This window comes from Chaetura pelagica, unplaced genomic scaffold, assembly GCF_000747805.2.
Source record: "Chaetura pelagica isolate M959 unplaced genomic scaffold, ChaPel_1.0 scaffold29, whole genome shotgun sequence".
In the NCBI taxonomy this organism is placed as follows: Eukaryota; Metazoa; Chordata; class Aves; order Apodiformes; family Apodidae; genus Chaetura; species Chaetura pelagica.
Window position 1 is genome coordinate 1,220,414 of NW_009970720.1, and position 16,812 is coordinate 1,237,225.

Here is a 16,812-nt window from a genome sequence, read left to right on the forward strand (position 1 = left end):
GCTTACTTCCAGAAAAATCACATCCATAATCTTAAATTCACTTCAGGAATCTTTTAACGGAGAAATAAAACAATGACCCTGCAGTAGACACTCGGCACAGAATTTCAGGTTGAAATGTTAAGCCCTGGCTAGAAGTTGTAAGCACCAGAAAACAGGCTACAGTATCTACCCTTAGCCACAGTTAATGGCTAATCACGGGCTTCATGCTCCACAACATACCTTCCCAAACCAGCAACATCTTAACCATATACTACCTTAACTTAGACTCTCCAGACATTCTTGTCTGACCAGGAGACAAGTAAGTTAAAGATAAGAAACAATATTTTTCTTTTAGCCACTCCTTTCAGCCTGGAATTAATAGTTTTGATTCAGGGATTTTTTACCTGGGACAGGCAATGTGGGACAAAACACAACCATTCCCAGATGTCCCAGGACATACCATGACATCTGAATACAAGGATTAATCAATGTGCCCCACTCTACAGATGCATGTTAAGACTACTGACAAGCACAGTGTTCTTTCAAAAATTTGCCACCCTTTCAGCAACACATCTGCAAAGGACTTGCTTTCCAGTTAGCTATGTTTATAGCTAAAACCCTCAGACTTAAGGCCAGGAAAGGGCATCCAAATCCTGCTAAGTTGTACCTCTTGTTTGCAACTGCACAGTTAACTCCACTTGGTAAGCACAGCATGCAGTCATACATTTAGGAGACACTGGCAAATGCTTTAGTCCAAAATGCGGTAGGACTTGGCTTCAGTTTTTCAACCAAACCTCATTCTTACATTATTTTACATGTCATTTTTTCCCCCATGTTGTTTATGCCCTAAATAGCATTCAAGGCCTCCAAACCGAAGAGAAGCTGTGCACCAAAGGACGGCCATGACCCCACAAGCACACTCCAGCATCACTTTTATTTCCAGCTACCTGCCACCTCCTCGACTCCCTGCGCTCTTTTCTCTTGCCCTCCCTCAGACTCCCTGCCAAGGAAAGTAAGGCTGTAGTTTAATCCTAGGCTAAAGCTGGATGTGTTATGATCTGCCTCCCCAGGTGCAGAATAAAGCCAACACCAGAGCAATAAAGCACCCAACGTCAACTCAACCAAGATGTGCCCACCTGCCCGTGGCCGACACACCATGGAGTGCAGAGCAGTGATGACAGGGCAAGACAGCATGGGCTACAGCCCCGTTCCCTTCCTGGCACCACACCTGTAGCAGGTCTGGCTCCTTGCTGCAAGGGCCTGTAATTATAATGTTGTATCCCATGGGACATGCTCCCTGTCCCTGGAAAGCAAGGTGACTCTCAGTCATCACTGGCTAATTTAAGCCTCACTGTGCAAGATCTCTGGCTAACCAATCCAGAGGGGATCTTATTTCAAAAGATGCTAACAAGAACATATAAAAAATGTAATTTTGCAGACCAATATTAAGACAGCCGGTACACCTGTTCATCATATTTGAATAAATTACATTCTAAAAGAGGCAACATGCAGAAGATTTTCATGTGTTGGAGAGGCTTGTCTCTACTCCACCAGCCCACCAGATTAGAAAACAGGACCAGAAAGTGATGCGATAGCACAGAGGTATCTTTCATCAGTATCTTTATATGCCAGCTTCATATTAATTTCTTGAACCAATTTCTAACATACATATTTCTCATATGTAACTTAATTCTAGTTATCTAGTAAGACTGAGCAATGTACAGTAGAGTTTAGTAATGTCTTTGCATAGTTTAGTAAAATTACAGCTTTAAAACCAGGATCAGGCTCCTGGTTCTTTTCCAAACTGTTGGGAAGTCACAAAAAGTAACATTCCCTATATTCAAGAAACAAGAGAAAACAAGACAGACTTCCATGAAACATCACCCATTCTTTGATGGCAAATAGAAATGGAAAACCTTTCTGCCATCGTAACATTTTTAAGAAAAAACATTCAATTACAGTAGAAAGTGATGAATGCATTTTCTTCCCCAAATTTCAAATTAAACTTGTGAACGCTTCTTTGATAATTTTGAGAGTTTCTTCCACTTTGTCAAGGTGTTAAGTAGCTTCAATGTTGCAGCAAGCAAGCCAGTACTGCTCAAATGAGGAAGAAACCAGAACTGCCCTATCAGAGAAGCAGCCCGCTAGTTTGACCAAGTGGCTGGGAGCCAAAAATACTAAAACTCTAATCCTAGTTCCTCTATCAATTCAACCTGAACTCTGCTGAAGTCAGAAGTGTCCTGAATTACAAAAGAACCATTATTTATTTTATTTGCTTGACTTGGAGATAACTATTGCAACATCTCTCTTTGCCTGTTATACAACCAGACATGAACACTTGTCAACTGTAATTCAGAAGAACACTTTACCCAGAACCAATCCTAACTATTTTAGTTAAGCCAACAGAAGCCCAGGGGCAGGTAGAAAATGCTGGTCTGTTTTATGTAAACTGTGCATGACATCCAAGTATAAGTTTTGCTAAATGAACCATATTCTCCTTGTCAAGATCACTAATGTGCCAGGTTCAGGCTTTCCAGTACGTCCCACACTATTTACAGCATGGCAATGAGCTTCTTCTTAAAACCTGTCAGTTCACTTTGAAGCTGGGTTTATGATACAATAACACTAATACCCTTTGTCCCCAGGAAGCAGGTGAGGAGAAAGGTGCACCACTTACTGTGAAACAACATCCACAGCCTGGGACCTTTTCAGCAATCCACTGTACTACTTTGCTAATGGACCATAAAATATTCCTACTGAACTTTAAGTCTGCAGATGACTGGAGCACACGAGTATTTTCTAAGATCAAAGCGCTCCAAAGTCATGCTGGTAAAACTAATGTTCATTATGCTTCAGTTAAAATGCAACTGTAGAAAACAGTTGTTCTACTTCTAGCAACTTTTTTCTTTTAACAATTATATTCATCCCAGACCACTTAATCTAGTCCTCTCTTAGCCTGTACCTTCTTTCACAGTCTGTAACTTAAAACACTTCTTGTTTCTAAGTCCAAAGAAAACCTGATTTCATTCTCTAGGTGTATGAATTTAATACACAAAATTGTGCTCCCACCTTGACAAGAGGGCAAAAGCAATTTCTGTTTCTGTGCTTCTGCAAGCAGAGTTAATCATCCCCGGCGGCAATGACGTTATCACTTGGCCTCTTGTGGACACAAATGTTTTGCTTTTGGCAGAGAGCACCATGTAATAGCTATTAATCAAACCCAATTCCCCAGGGAAGAGTACCCTATTGCATTAGGAACTTCTACTCACACTCAGCTGCAGACATATATTTTATTTTTTTTTTTTAAACTGTAAAAATATTTATAGAAAAGTGTGCTTCTGTCCTGTGAAATTTTTATATACTTGCATGGAAGGAAAGTGTGATCAAATGCCTGCTCTCACCTGCCAAAGGACTGATACCATGCTGTTACACAGAAGCACAATTTAAAAGAGCTGAGCCTGTTGTCAATTTTCTATTTTTTCTACTCCAATTTTCCATCAAGCCCAGAAGGCAGAACTCTTAACCAAGTTTATGTGACAAACAGCATCCCTTAGCACTGCAAAACACATCTGAATAAACCAAGGATTCCATGTAAATTAAGATTCGTTGAACTCGTAACCTGAAAAATATTTTTAAGACTGTCAATAGCATTATTAATAACATACTCCTACAAATTACCCAGCTCTGGGAAGTTGCGTGGCACATCCAAACAAAGCTTCTGAGGTGAGGGCAGCAAGAGCACTACCTAATGCTATTAAGTCCGACTGCCTCTTAAGCTCTAAACGCATTCTGCTGCACAGATTCCCTGCACAAAACCCAAGCGGCATCACTGTTCTGAGAAAAAAAATACCTGCATTTCTGTGCTGCTTTCTCCATTTGCAATTTACCTGAATTTACCAAAGTAAACAGGGGTGACTTCAGTAGGTCAGTCAAAAAGTCCGTCTCACCCAATATTGAGTCTTCTACTGTGGTCAATACCAGAAGCCTACAGAGGAGTGCAAAACCGGGGCAGACAGAGTGTGATAATTCACATTAATCTTCTCCCAGCTCCAGCAACCTGTGACTGATGTCTTTGTATTTAATAGGTCTTGTTGAATTTCTCTTCCATGGATTTGCCCACTTCCTTTTTCAATGCTCTTCTGTCAGAAAAGTCTATCATCACCAAGTCCACAGAAAGCAGGATACCAAGAGGGAGCATGACTGCTTTTTACAATTGTTGACAAAAGCCTGGGCTCTCAGGAGTGGTACATGAATATGGAGGGAAGTGCTTCAGGACTTCAGATTTCTAAAAATTTGAAAACAGCAAACAGAGCTGGGAAATAAGATGACAGATTACCAAATCCCTTAAGTGAATTTGTGTTGTTACTGTGTTTTTATTACTTCTGAATGGATTGAACTAAAAGGGGGACTGTGCCTTTTCCTTCCAGTGAAAGTGGAGCTTGGAGAAAAGGGGTTTTAAGAATCACAGAATTACCTTAGTTGGAGAAGACCTTCAAGATTATTGAGTTCAACCATTAACCTCACACTGACAAGGCCTTAAGTAAACCATATCCCTAAGTACTATGTCTATATGACTCTTAAATACCTCCAGAGATGTTGACTCCACCCTGGGCAGCCTGTTCCAATGCTTGATAAACCTTGTGGTGAAGAAATTCTTCCTAATATCAGAAGAGGAAGAAGCACCAAGATCACTTCTTCTGCACCCCAAGCTATGTCACCTAGGACTGTTCCCAGAAGCAATGTTTTCATAGCCCCCCAACAGAGAAGGAGGAACACCCAAGAGCATGCCCAAAGGAGCCCAAGGGAGGCACTCCAATCACATTCAGCATTTCAGAAACAACTCAAACACATGTTGGAAGCACCAACTCATGAGAATCTGAAAGCATTTCCAAAAGGGAAAAGAAGAAAACTCAGTGTCTTTACTTCTCAGAGTTGCTCAAGCAAGCCTTCATCAGCATCCATTTTATTGCAGGGATTCAATTCTCCTTCCTCTCTTTATTAGTAGCGTGCACGTAACACACAACAACAGTTTTATTTACTTCAAAACTAGAGCAATCCTCATGAAGCAGAACATATGCAAGTGCTTTACTTATTACATATCTCAGGGGATATAATGCAAAGCCAGATTAAGTCTCTATGTCAGAATACTTTGTATCTTATAGCAGTTAAAAAGACAGAACAGCGACCTAACATTAAAGTCACCTATGGAATAAGCAGATTGTTATCAAGTACCTTCAAAAGCATTTTTTTAGATTTGTTCAAAAGAATGTTTTAATGCCAACATTCACAAAGCAATGTTTTATACAACAGGAGCTGAAAACTCCCACTAAAAGCCATTTTTCAAATATCCTTCCCAGTCAAGGAGAGCACTGGAGGGGAAAAAAGTAGTATTCAACAGGTTATCTGGTCTCTTCTGAAGACAGGTTGTCTTTTTGTGTTTTGAACACAGATTGTTTCCTGCCTGATTATCACTGGTTCTCCAAGGCAAATAAAGAAAATATCTAATCAAGCTCGATGTGAAGATGACAGTAAAAGACCTTCTTCTCAAAAATCATGCCATTCACTTGTCCACAAAAAAACCTTAAACAAAACAACAAGCAAACAAAGAAAACCAAGACAAAACAAAACAAAATTGCATTTACAACTTCAGAGGCTACCTGTGTTGTGTTCAACAATACATAATGGAAATTTCTTCTCCCTGGAATAAAATAAATTTGCATTTAGTGAACCACTATTCTGCTGCCAGAGAGAGAGAACTTTTTTCTCTAAAATTGTTTCCGCAACTGGTGGGAGAGAAACAAAGAAATGCTCTTCTCAGAGTACTTGCAAGTTCTGGTGAATTTCTGTTTTCCTGGAAATCTTGAAAACATTTAATTCTGAGACAAATAATGGAGTTAAAATTGGAAGGAGCTCACAGTAACTGTCTGCAGATGCTGCCTACCAGAGCAAACACATTTTTCTGGTCTCCAGGATGCTGAATTTTGGATTTGGTGTGCAGTTTTGTTATTGGCCTTTCTTTTTATTTAAGCACTGATTAAGAAGCACTGTCCCAGTAAATATGGGTCATACCCCTCTGGTGTTTTGTGTAAAATGTCTCCCTCAGTCCAAAAATCTCACCACCCGTTGCCACTTGGAGAGTTACTTTTTAACACGGTTTCATTTTAGAAAAAACTTTTTTTAGTACATAACAAGATACAAAGCACTTTAAAAATCAGACACAGAGGATACAAAAGAACAAACTTGTAAAGTTTGTAAGTCGGGAGGTGCAATGAACTCACCGTCACTTTTCTGCTATGCGCATATTTCAGTTGTCTACAACAGTAAAGGGGGACATACACTACACTCAAGACTTCTGGAAGGAAAATAACCAAACTCATATATATCTTGCAAAAGCAACTTCAATGTACAGAGAACTCCTTTTCATTTCTGCTGGCTTCAAAGTTGAAAAGGCAATGGTGACAGGTCACCATTAGTCCAGTACTCCTAGGTTCCAGACCCAGGTATGTCCCTGCATCAACAATTTGCTCAATATTTAAAAAGACAATTCCCCTCTATTTTAACTTAATTATTTACTATGGAGAGAGAGCAATGGGAAAAAGTCTTTCCTGATCTTGCTGAAAAATCTCCCAAAGAAAGCTTCAGCATTTCAATGCCTCCTTGAAAATAATTGGGGGAAAAGTATTTTAGCAATACTGAAACAATTCCACCTCAATGCCTTGTTACCATACGGCTGAATCATTCTATCATAACTTAAACACTATCATGGACAAGTACACAATTATTCAGGAACACACAATAAATTGTGTTTCAACAGTAAAGCTGAAAAGGAGTTCTTTCATCCTCACACAGAATTGCAATATTTTTGCAGAGAAAAAGGAATACATTCCCCAGAAATGTTTTGACAGAGCCCTTTTCCAGAGCTTTTTCTTACCATCTCTGCTTACCTATAACTGCAGAGTTTTCACTCTCCTGCTGTGCACGGCAGTACTGCTGAGGACAGCCTGGTGCTCACCAGCACTTCCAAAGCAATGGACAGGCTCGTGACACTGAGTACAAGCAACTGGCATTTGGCAAGAGCTTTCTGCTAAAACTGCAGCAGAAAATTGGATCTGGTTACAATAAGTCTTGACAGTTTTGTCCTTTTCAAAGGTTTAATTCATTTGTTGTACTTCAAGCTTAGTCTCAAAGGGGTATTTAAAGCCACACTTGGTTTTTCACTGTACAATTTGTATTGCCTTGCACAACTTCTGTGTTAAATGATAATTCAAAACTTCTTTAGCTCTGCATACATCTCACCTTGAGAGACAGCACTAATTTTGAAAGATGTCAGATTTTCTGTCTCAACAAGTCCATAAATTTGGATTTGGTCAAGTAAATAACATCAATAACATTCAGAGATAAAAACCTGTCCATTTATAAACATATAAAAGGACTGCTGTCATTATGCTTACATGCATTTTTATTCCAAAAAACAACTTTTAAAAAAATCTCATAATAGATTTCTGTGTTGAACATGTCTTGTTTTAATGCAATATTTGCTTCTTTTTGTAAAGAGATTCTAACCTCCAGCCTGTGTACATACACAGGGCCCTGAGACCTGACAGGACTTATTTTCATTTCATACATTTCTAGGACAAAGCAGTGAGGGGAAAAAAAATAATAATTAAAAAAAAATAAAATCAAACTAGACCAGAAAAAAGACTCCAAACAAGTTAACCCATTCTCTCTCAGTCAAAATTATGCTCTCCAATAATCCTCTGCAACTTTACAAGCTGCAAGGTATACATTACTAATATTTGGCTTTCACAGAGATATGCACTCTATTACAACACAGACTTGAAAACCTACTTAAAAGGTTTTTCTCCACATTTATTGCTCTGCCCATCATCTGAAATATTAGTAACCATGGTACCACTTTATATCAACTGAACAGAACTGCTTGTTTCTTACCCCAAAAACCACTACTGTACTCGGAAAAGGCAGAAAAGGGAAAGATGCAGTGGTATGGGTTTACACTTTTAGGATTTCTAATGAACAAAGTTCACTCAATTTATGTATTAAGAGGGATGGCTTTTTTTTTTTTTTTAAAAATCATTATTATGGTTCTGGAAAGTTAAATGGAAATCCATGATGTAAGGCCCCAAGTTTTTCTTGCTTTATTATTGCCAAACATTCACCAGATAAGCAAGATCCACTAGGCAAATTTTGAAGAGGAATCCTGCTGATGCACAAGGCACTGTGCAATCTAAATTTCCTAACTGCAGCACTGAAGTCAATACAGGCACATAAATAAAAACTCTATTAATTTTAAATCAGAAAAGTAGAAACTGCCTTCCATTTCTGGAGTCCTATTTCAAGGCAATAGTTTTTACCTTTCAGTGAAGTACTGCAAAGATGAACACCATCCCATTTATGTTTCCACTGAGTGAAGTTTGCTAACATTTTGGTGCCTGGAAGCCTGGAGGGTGGTTATCTTTACCAAAGACCATTACTACTAAGCCAGTTTTAATTTAATTTCTCTCAAAAAAACCCCAAAAAACCCCACAACACACCACTTACATTGATTTCTGCAACACAGATCCCAAAGTGTAAGGACCCACTATGCAATCCTACTGGAGTACAGCTATCTCTCACTCATTTAACTGGAAGCCTGAAAACATCAAGTACATTTCATAAAGCCTTATCACATACAAGTATGTTTACAAGGAACTGCCAGTTTTCATTAAAGACTACAATTCTGGCAACTGTAGAGAAGAGCTATAAAATACAAATCATAAAAGCTCAAAGTTAAGCAAAATAGAAACAAATTAAATATCTGACCTTTGTAGGGTAATTTTTGTGAGACCTAGTCATCATGATGACATGAGTCTTAGGGTGTTAAAGGAAATTTAATCAAAAAGAGTAGCTAGAAGTGCTAAGCATTTGCAGATGGCCTGAAGACTGAAGTCAGATAACAAGTTCAGAGTCAACAAATTCTACAAAAAGCCCCCACACCCAAAAAACTCACATGGTAAAATAGTATGATTTTACTTCTAATCATCTATTGTAATTTCCCTAAGTTTAACAACAGAGGTGCCCTTCTCTGCTTTGCAACATAAGAAACAAAAGACAGTTTGCAGTTAACATAAAATTTTTTGCAAAGTCATACTTGAAGCCAACTGTGACAAGCTACAAAAGGATCTCATGAGTACACTGGATGGTAAAACAACATAAAGAGCTTAACATAAATATAGGTAAAATAATCCAGATGAGGGAAAAAAACCACAAAAATTAAAACTACACATACAACAATAGGTTCAAACAAGACAATACTGTACAGGAAAGATCTTATGGACATTATGGGCAACTCAATGAACACTTCAGCAAAATATTCAGCTGTTGATACAGCAATCAGAACATTTGGCAATATCAGAGGAAAACAGAAACAATTATTCTACTACATGTAGATACGGAGCATGTAATTCTTGAGTGATAAATCTAACTTAGATTGCCCCTATTTCAAAAAGAGATAACTAGAAAGCTAGAGAAGAGGGAAAGAACAGCAACAGCACCATCAGTGCTATTGAAAGGCTTAGATACACTAAGAGGAGGCTTTTGACAACAAAAAGAATATGATGTCCATACAGACTAATGATGAGGACCACTAAATGTTCACTAGGAAGCAAGGACACTCAGTGAATTACCAATTGTAAAACCATACAAACAGCTAAAGTGTGAAGTTAAATGGCAGGTGGTTTACTGAAGGTCAAAAATATGAACAAGTTTAAAATAACTTCTCTACTACAAGATCAGATTATTTAAATAGCTGTCAGAATCACTGATGGCTCCTAAATTCATGGCTGAGAAGGGAAGTCCTCCTGTGAAAGCCTCTCACTCCTGGAAACTAATAGCTTGAGTCACAAACCAGGTAAGGAATGTACTCCTGCTTTCAGCTCATCCTTTTGCCTTCTTCACCTCAGGATGGCTCAGGAAAAGCAGCTTTGTCCTGAGCCAGGGCTGGCTATAGATCCATAGGTACATGCTGATCACACAAGGAACCATGCCACCTGCTCTGCACTACAGAGGGATGATTCTCAAGCCCTCACATGAGAAACTCAGCACTTTCATACCCTATTTCAGACTTCAGAGATGGCAGGCTCATTCCACCTATCTTCAGGCACCCAAATGCATCACTGGCAACTAAAAAGCACAATCTCCTTCATTGTCCTCATGCCAAAGGGGAGACGGGCATCTCCGAAGGACAATTCAGAATGTGAAGGCACAGCTTTATCTCCAGAGGCCACCACAAAGCCACTGACCTAACAGGACAGACACCCACCCACAAGAACCAGCAGATCACACAAGGAACCGTGCCACCTGCTCTGCACTACAGAGGGATGATTTATCAACTTGTGAAGGCAAAAAAACCCTCAGAGAAACACGTTTGTTCTCAGGCATCACTCCCTTGCCCTTCAGTGGTTGTGTCCTGCTCCTCAAGAGACTGAGGAGAGAAGAGGGGACAGAGGGAGAATGGGGAAGCAGAGACAGGAACAGGATTAGATCCCTTGCATCCTACAGTGTCTAGCTATTTCCATCTCTAACACTCAGGTCCAGGACATGGATTTACTTCCAGGTATTCCTCTCCAGCTTCTCCCCTTCAGATGGATGTTTTGGCTTCTTACCACTTAGGACCTTTTATACCAAGGATTAAGCTGTCAGCTTGTCCCCTGCTGGTGTTTCCACTTCAAAGACCTGCTACTGAGGATACCAAAGCCTTCGAAAGTGGCCTCACCCCACAAAGTCATGAGCATTAGGTGAGGTCTTAAAAAAAGAAAAAAAAGAAAAAAAAAGGCATTCATGTTACAAACACATCAGTGCAGCCACTTTTAAAGCCTTTAATTCCTTCCCCACTGTGGCAAAAAAAAATAAATTAAAATAAATCTTGGGGGGGGGGGTTTTGGCTTCCCACATCCCCTCGAAATTATGGCAATGAAGCAACCCAGTCCCAAAGCGCATCCCAGGATTAGCAGAGGGAGACTAAAATACACAAGGAACCTCAAGAGAAGAAATCAAGCCAAAACAAAAAACAAAACAAAACAAAACAGGACAGGCCAAGAGAAAAGTTTTTAAGCACGAGCGCTGGAGCTCCGGGAGAGCAGCGCGCGGTGCTGCCGGCGCGTGCTCAGCATGCCAATGAGGACTGCAGCACCGCAGTGCTCAGGCCCACGCGTCGCCTCCTCCTCCCCAGAAGCCCCTCGGACAGCTGGAGGAGCTGACCTCAAGGTCCCACCGAGCTCGGGCCACGGAGTGAGGAGGTGAAGGTGGGAGAGCCAGCGTTGGTCTCCCTGCGGCGGCAGTCGGAGGCCGTAGCTGGGGATGCTGTGCCACAGGGGAACACAGCCCTCAGGGAAATCCCCTACGTGCCATTGCAGCCTTTTAAATAAATAAAAGTGAGGCAGTGCTGAAGTCCTGAATCATTAACTGGGCACAGAGGGTCCACTCCTGCCAATCCCATCACAGGCACAGCCTGAAGTGTAGGGTCCAGCCCTGCCAGCCCCACCACAGGCACAGCCTCAAGTGTTTGCTGACAAACCCCTATGGCTGGGAACATGCCCACAGCTGCTGGTAATGGCACCACGGGTCGTCCAAAGAGGGGAAAGAAGTACCCAAAAAAAGATAAAAGTGGGCTAAAACTAGGCTCTGATACCCTGCAAGGCAGCCGCTTCCCTCACCTCGGAGTCAGGGGGAGTCTCCTGCAGAGAGCTGGCAGAGGGGAGCATTAAGGCAAAGACCCAACACACTGAAACTCAGCATTGAATAATCAGCTGAGAACTTGAAAATAAACATAAATTTTGTGCAGAAATCATGACAGTTTCAGCAAACTGGGGGCGGGGGGGGTTTGGACTGAACCATTTGGTATAGCTGAAGCCTATGTAACAAAGCATTTGGGGAGGAAAAAACAAAGCAAAAACAATCAACATAAAAATCTTCAGAAACTCAGAAAAAAAAAGAAAAGTATTTGGCCTGGAAGTGAGAGAACTCTAAAGGGTTAAAAAAAAAAAAATCAATTAAAAAAAATCATTAGACTTATCTCTTAAAAGTGATCACATGCAAAAAAAGCATACTGAATAGTTGCCTTTAGAATTCACAAAAAGGGGGGGTGGGGGGGGAAAGGCATTTCCAGCAGTCCTAGCTTCCTTCTATAAAACTACAGAGGCAAAATATTTCTGTACTTTTCCTTACCTGTATTTTCTAATTCTGTCTATTGTCAGAGGCTCTGTACTCTCTGCAGGAGAGAATACCTTGCACCACATGAGCCTCCAGTCTGACCTTGTCTCTATTTATGAGTCCAGCAATATGTGACACCCAGACCTTCCTGAAACACCATTGATCATCTGCTCAGAAATGGATTTAAAAATATGGATATAAAAAATATTTTTTAAAGAGACTCCAATATAAATAATTTGTTTCTATTTTTGATCCATTTCTGTATGCAATTGTACCACTAAATCCCTCCCTACTCTCTTTATTAGCTACTGGTTTTGTACTGCAAAAATCAAAAATGAAAAAAACATTTTTATGAGTGTGTGTATATTACATAAATGTGCATGCATTTGTGAACACACATTTAGGTACAAGAGGGAATGGGGGAAGAGTGCAAATGTCTGTATTTATCCTTTTTGTTGAACAGAACTACAGCTGAGTTCCAGCTAAGTTTAAGGTATCACAAGCCCACCAGCTCCTTTGCCAGACTTACAGCTCCAGAAATCCTACAGGTCTGCAGAAGCAGCAAGCTGCATGCTGGCAGTTCTCAACAGCTTTAGTAATCATCACTAGCACACAGTCCCCTACATAAGAAATATTTATCCGTGTTAGTTACAAGGATTTTACATTTTATCTCCTGTTGGGTAAGCTCTTCAATTTTAACAGCCCCAAAATTTTCCCCAAATACTGAACTAAGAACTCTATATCGCCAGTATTGTCAGAGGGACAGCTCAGTGTTTTAATGGCCTTAATAAAAGAGAATATGGAAAGAAAAAAAAAAAAGGGGGGGGGGGGGGAGATGAAGAAGCTGGCAGCTTCTAGAAAAGGGCTACAGGATTTCTTTCTCATTCCACACCTTCTACCCCAAATACAGCTGAAAAGTTTGTGTTTAAAATCAGACTTCAGACTCTGTATATCAATAACCAACAACTGTCACTGCATTTGCTAGTAATGTATAAGACAATTAGTTTAATTAGTCAAACAGTTAATATTACTGTTATTTGAACTAGTTTTCAGCAATTATACCCTCTTGAAACGAATGTTATTTTCCTCAGGCCATAATTTCAGCCTGTCTACAAACCTGTTATATAGCACTGGTTGACACTAGTTAACCATAACATATGGTATTAAACATATCAAATTAGCTTCACAATAAAAGGCTGAAAAATTGTTTGAAAAAGAAAATATATACTAACAAATTCTAAAGCAAGTGATTTTATTCTCTTTTGCTACAATTCTGTAACATTCATGTGTTTTTATTTAAAAAGAAAAGAGGGTGGGGGGTGGGAAACATCATTGGGCTTTAAAAAAAACCCCAAAGTGTTTTGTCCCTGAAAGTGAAAAAAGAAATCCTCAAATTTCTAGTAACATTAGAAAACAAGGTACCACACTAAGAGTTATTATGTGAAATTTAAATCTAAGCTATGTGTCTAACTAATGATTTGGGAAAGTAAAACCATATGTGAAATCATTGACAAGGAATTTCATTTGAACACTAAGTCTTTTTCTCATCTCTCAATGTTACAAAATCTAGACATTTCTCAGAGCTTTTTACAAATAAACAGAGTACAGATTATTCCCGACATACTTGCGAACAACATAGAACAACTTTCATTCACAGCAGAAATGAGTTACCAGACTTGACTTCCTGAAATCCAACACAAGAGCTACTTTTCTTTAAAAAAGAAAAACAAAGCAAAAAACACTGTAGCATGCATTTTAGCTTTCTATAAAATATATGCTTACAAATGAAGAACTTTACAAAAACTCTGTAGTCACAACACTATACTTCAGGACAAGTAACTCATTAGTAAGCCCTACCTTAGGAAAATGAAGACCAATTCTAAACAGAGCCATTATTTATTGAAAATGGTCAGACTGCACACAGTAAGATGTTACCACACTAACAGCTCTGACAGCAATTCACACAGCAGTTAAGAGGAAAAGATACTACTAAACAAGAAGAGGCACCAAAATCTGGTCCAAAATACTTTTATTATCAACTACCTACATGACAAATGTGAATACCGAGTATTTACTACTGCCTCTACCCTCCAAAACAAAAAGCTCATCTACCTATCTATAGAAAGGATCCCTCGAGTAGGAAATATTTTTTTAATCCCTTTGTCACCTGACTGTCTGTCAATAGTTTGACAGAAGCTATTAGACTGAGTGATGAATGCAAGTTTTCACTTTGTAATGTAATTTTTGTAATTTTCCTTCTTATGCTTAACTGCCAATCTCAAAGGTATGAAAAAAGTCCACTTAAACTATGTGAAAGGAAGGGACAGTTTGAAAACATGAGACTGAAATGTTTCTCTGCAAGCTGTGCATCAAAATAATTTTATTTGAAAAACTTAAAAATTTAGCTCACATTTTATTGATTGGAAAATATTATTTTGACTTCTAACATCACACTGAAATATCAAGTTATAAACACACATATCCCCACACACATAAAAATCCCTTGGATTTTTAATAATAATGCTCTATACCCCGACACGAGTTTCACTTGTTAGCAGAGTTTGAAATTCTCAGAAGACACGAGGTTGATTTTACTTAGAAGAGCGCAGCGTTTAAAAATAACAGGTTCATAAACTGAAGATGTGCCAACTGCCTAGCTGAAGGTCTTGAGCAAGTATTTTGCCAGGGTAGGGCAAAACGGAATCAACCTCCTCTGACTGAAGTCACGTGTGAGGAGCCAAGAGGTGACATCAGGAGTTTTGAGCTCACGCCCTGTACTTCTTCTCGGAAAAGGAGAGGCACAGTAGGTCTAGAAGGGCCTACTTAATGAAACATTTTTAAAACCAGCATAACTTGTTCCTAGAGGAAAAAAATCTTTAAAAAAATTAGAACTTTCCCCAAAACTACACCATTAAAAGCTTTTCTAGGCAGTGACAGGTTCTTTTACCTAACTTATTGAAGACATTGACCTTTAGTCTTCCTCAGATCACGCATTCAATTTTTCTAACCATCTCCTATCTGAATAAAAGTATTTATATACAATGTTCATGGATATTACAGGAGCAATAACAACATTTTCCTGTTGTTTTCCTGACTGTTAGTCTTGGGGAAAGAAATAATAAAATAAACTGTACTATATACTGTATATATACAGAATATTGCTATAATGCAACTGAAGACAGAATGCTAATTGGGATTCCTAATTGGGTGGAATCCTGAAAGGTACTCAGCACCACCAATACATCTGACATGCTAAAAGAGTTGAAAAGGCTTCATCATGTCACGGGATGAGGATGATGTCCTCAGACCCCTCCCACAATATGACGGTAAAGTTTGCTTAAAACCTAATAAATAATAATGATTCATAATTCCCCTAGTCTTTCAGAATTCGCAGACTTATGCCTAATAACCATTTTCCTTCTCTCCAGAGCATTTAACATAAATCTTCTCCATTCCTTTCTGAGGCTTCTCCTCAGCAAGAAAGTTGATGTGCCTCAGCACAGTGAAATCACTGCTCTAAAAGCCAGCCTGCTCATTAAATTTTTCTGCTAGCTGTGTGTTCTCTCATTAAAAATGTATTAAGATCAGATAATTGCAGCACGTATTATTAACCTTGTTTTCCTTGTTTTCGTGTACAGGTTGTTTTGCTGCCAAGACAAAGGAAAGGGCAGCGGAAACACTCAGCTAAAATGCAAAAGAAAAAACTCCCCCGACTTGCCTTCAAGAACATAAAGAATCTCAGTGCAGCCAAAAATGTCGATAGTTTTATAACGGGGTAAAATCTTGTAACCTTGTTGTGCAACTCCTACAAGTCTCAGACAGGCAGTCTTTGCTTTAATTAAAGTCTCCAACAGGGAATTATTTAGATCAGCCAGTCTACCTCACCTAAATCTTCTGACATATCTGCTATAAACTTCACAGATTTCCAGGTTAACTCCTTCTCTTTCTTAAAGCTAGGAAGCACTACCAGACAACAAACCAGCTAAAAATCCAATTAGGGTAACAGCACTTCTGAAACACACTGACCTATTTCTTTTTTTACTTGCCTTATTTTAATACGCATATACTCACATTCTGTTTCTGAAGAGAGCTATTTACGTAGGAAATCAGTTCCCTTTAAAAACAAGTTACCAGAAAATCGAGCTATTGCACACAAACAGAATTTATCCACCAGAAAAAAAACCAGTGTTTCCCCGACTCTCCCCAGGAACACAGAGGGTATGCAGCACACTGCAGCAAACTCTTCAAACATTCAATAAAAGACAATGATCCTCCTACCTTGTTTAGCCCTGTCTATTCGGCACATTCCCAACGTGAAATGGAACATCCGATATAAACAAACAGCTGTATCTTTCCCATTGCATCATGGTCAGTAATTTTCACATGAAACAACGAGCAGCCTGTTTTTGGGGGGGGAGGGGGGTTGTTGGGTTTGGGTTGTTGGTTTGGGTTTGGGTTTTTTTTGCGCTCAGAAAGCCTTGTGCCTTATCTGGGGATTTTTCCTCAGATGATGAAGCAAAGACACAGCCTAAACTCTTGTTGCTGAAAGACTGCAGCCCTTCCTTCTCCCAGAGCCCTCCCAGCATATGGCAGCCAATCACACCCAGCTTCGTCAGCCCTACTGCT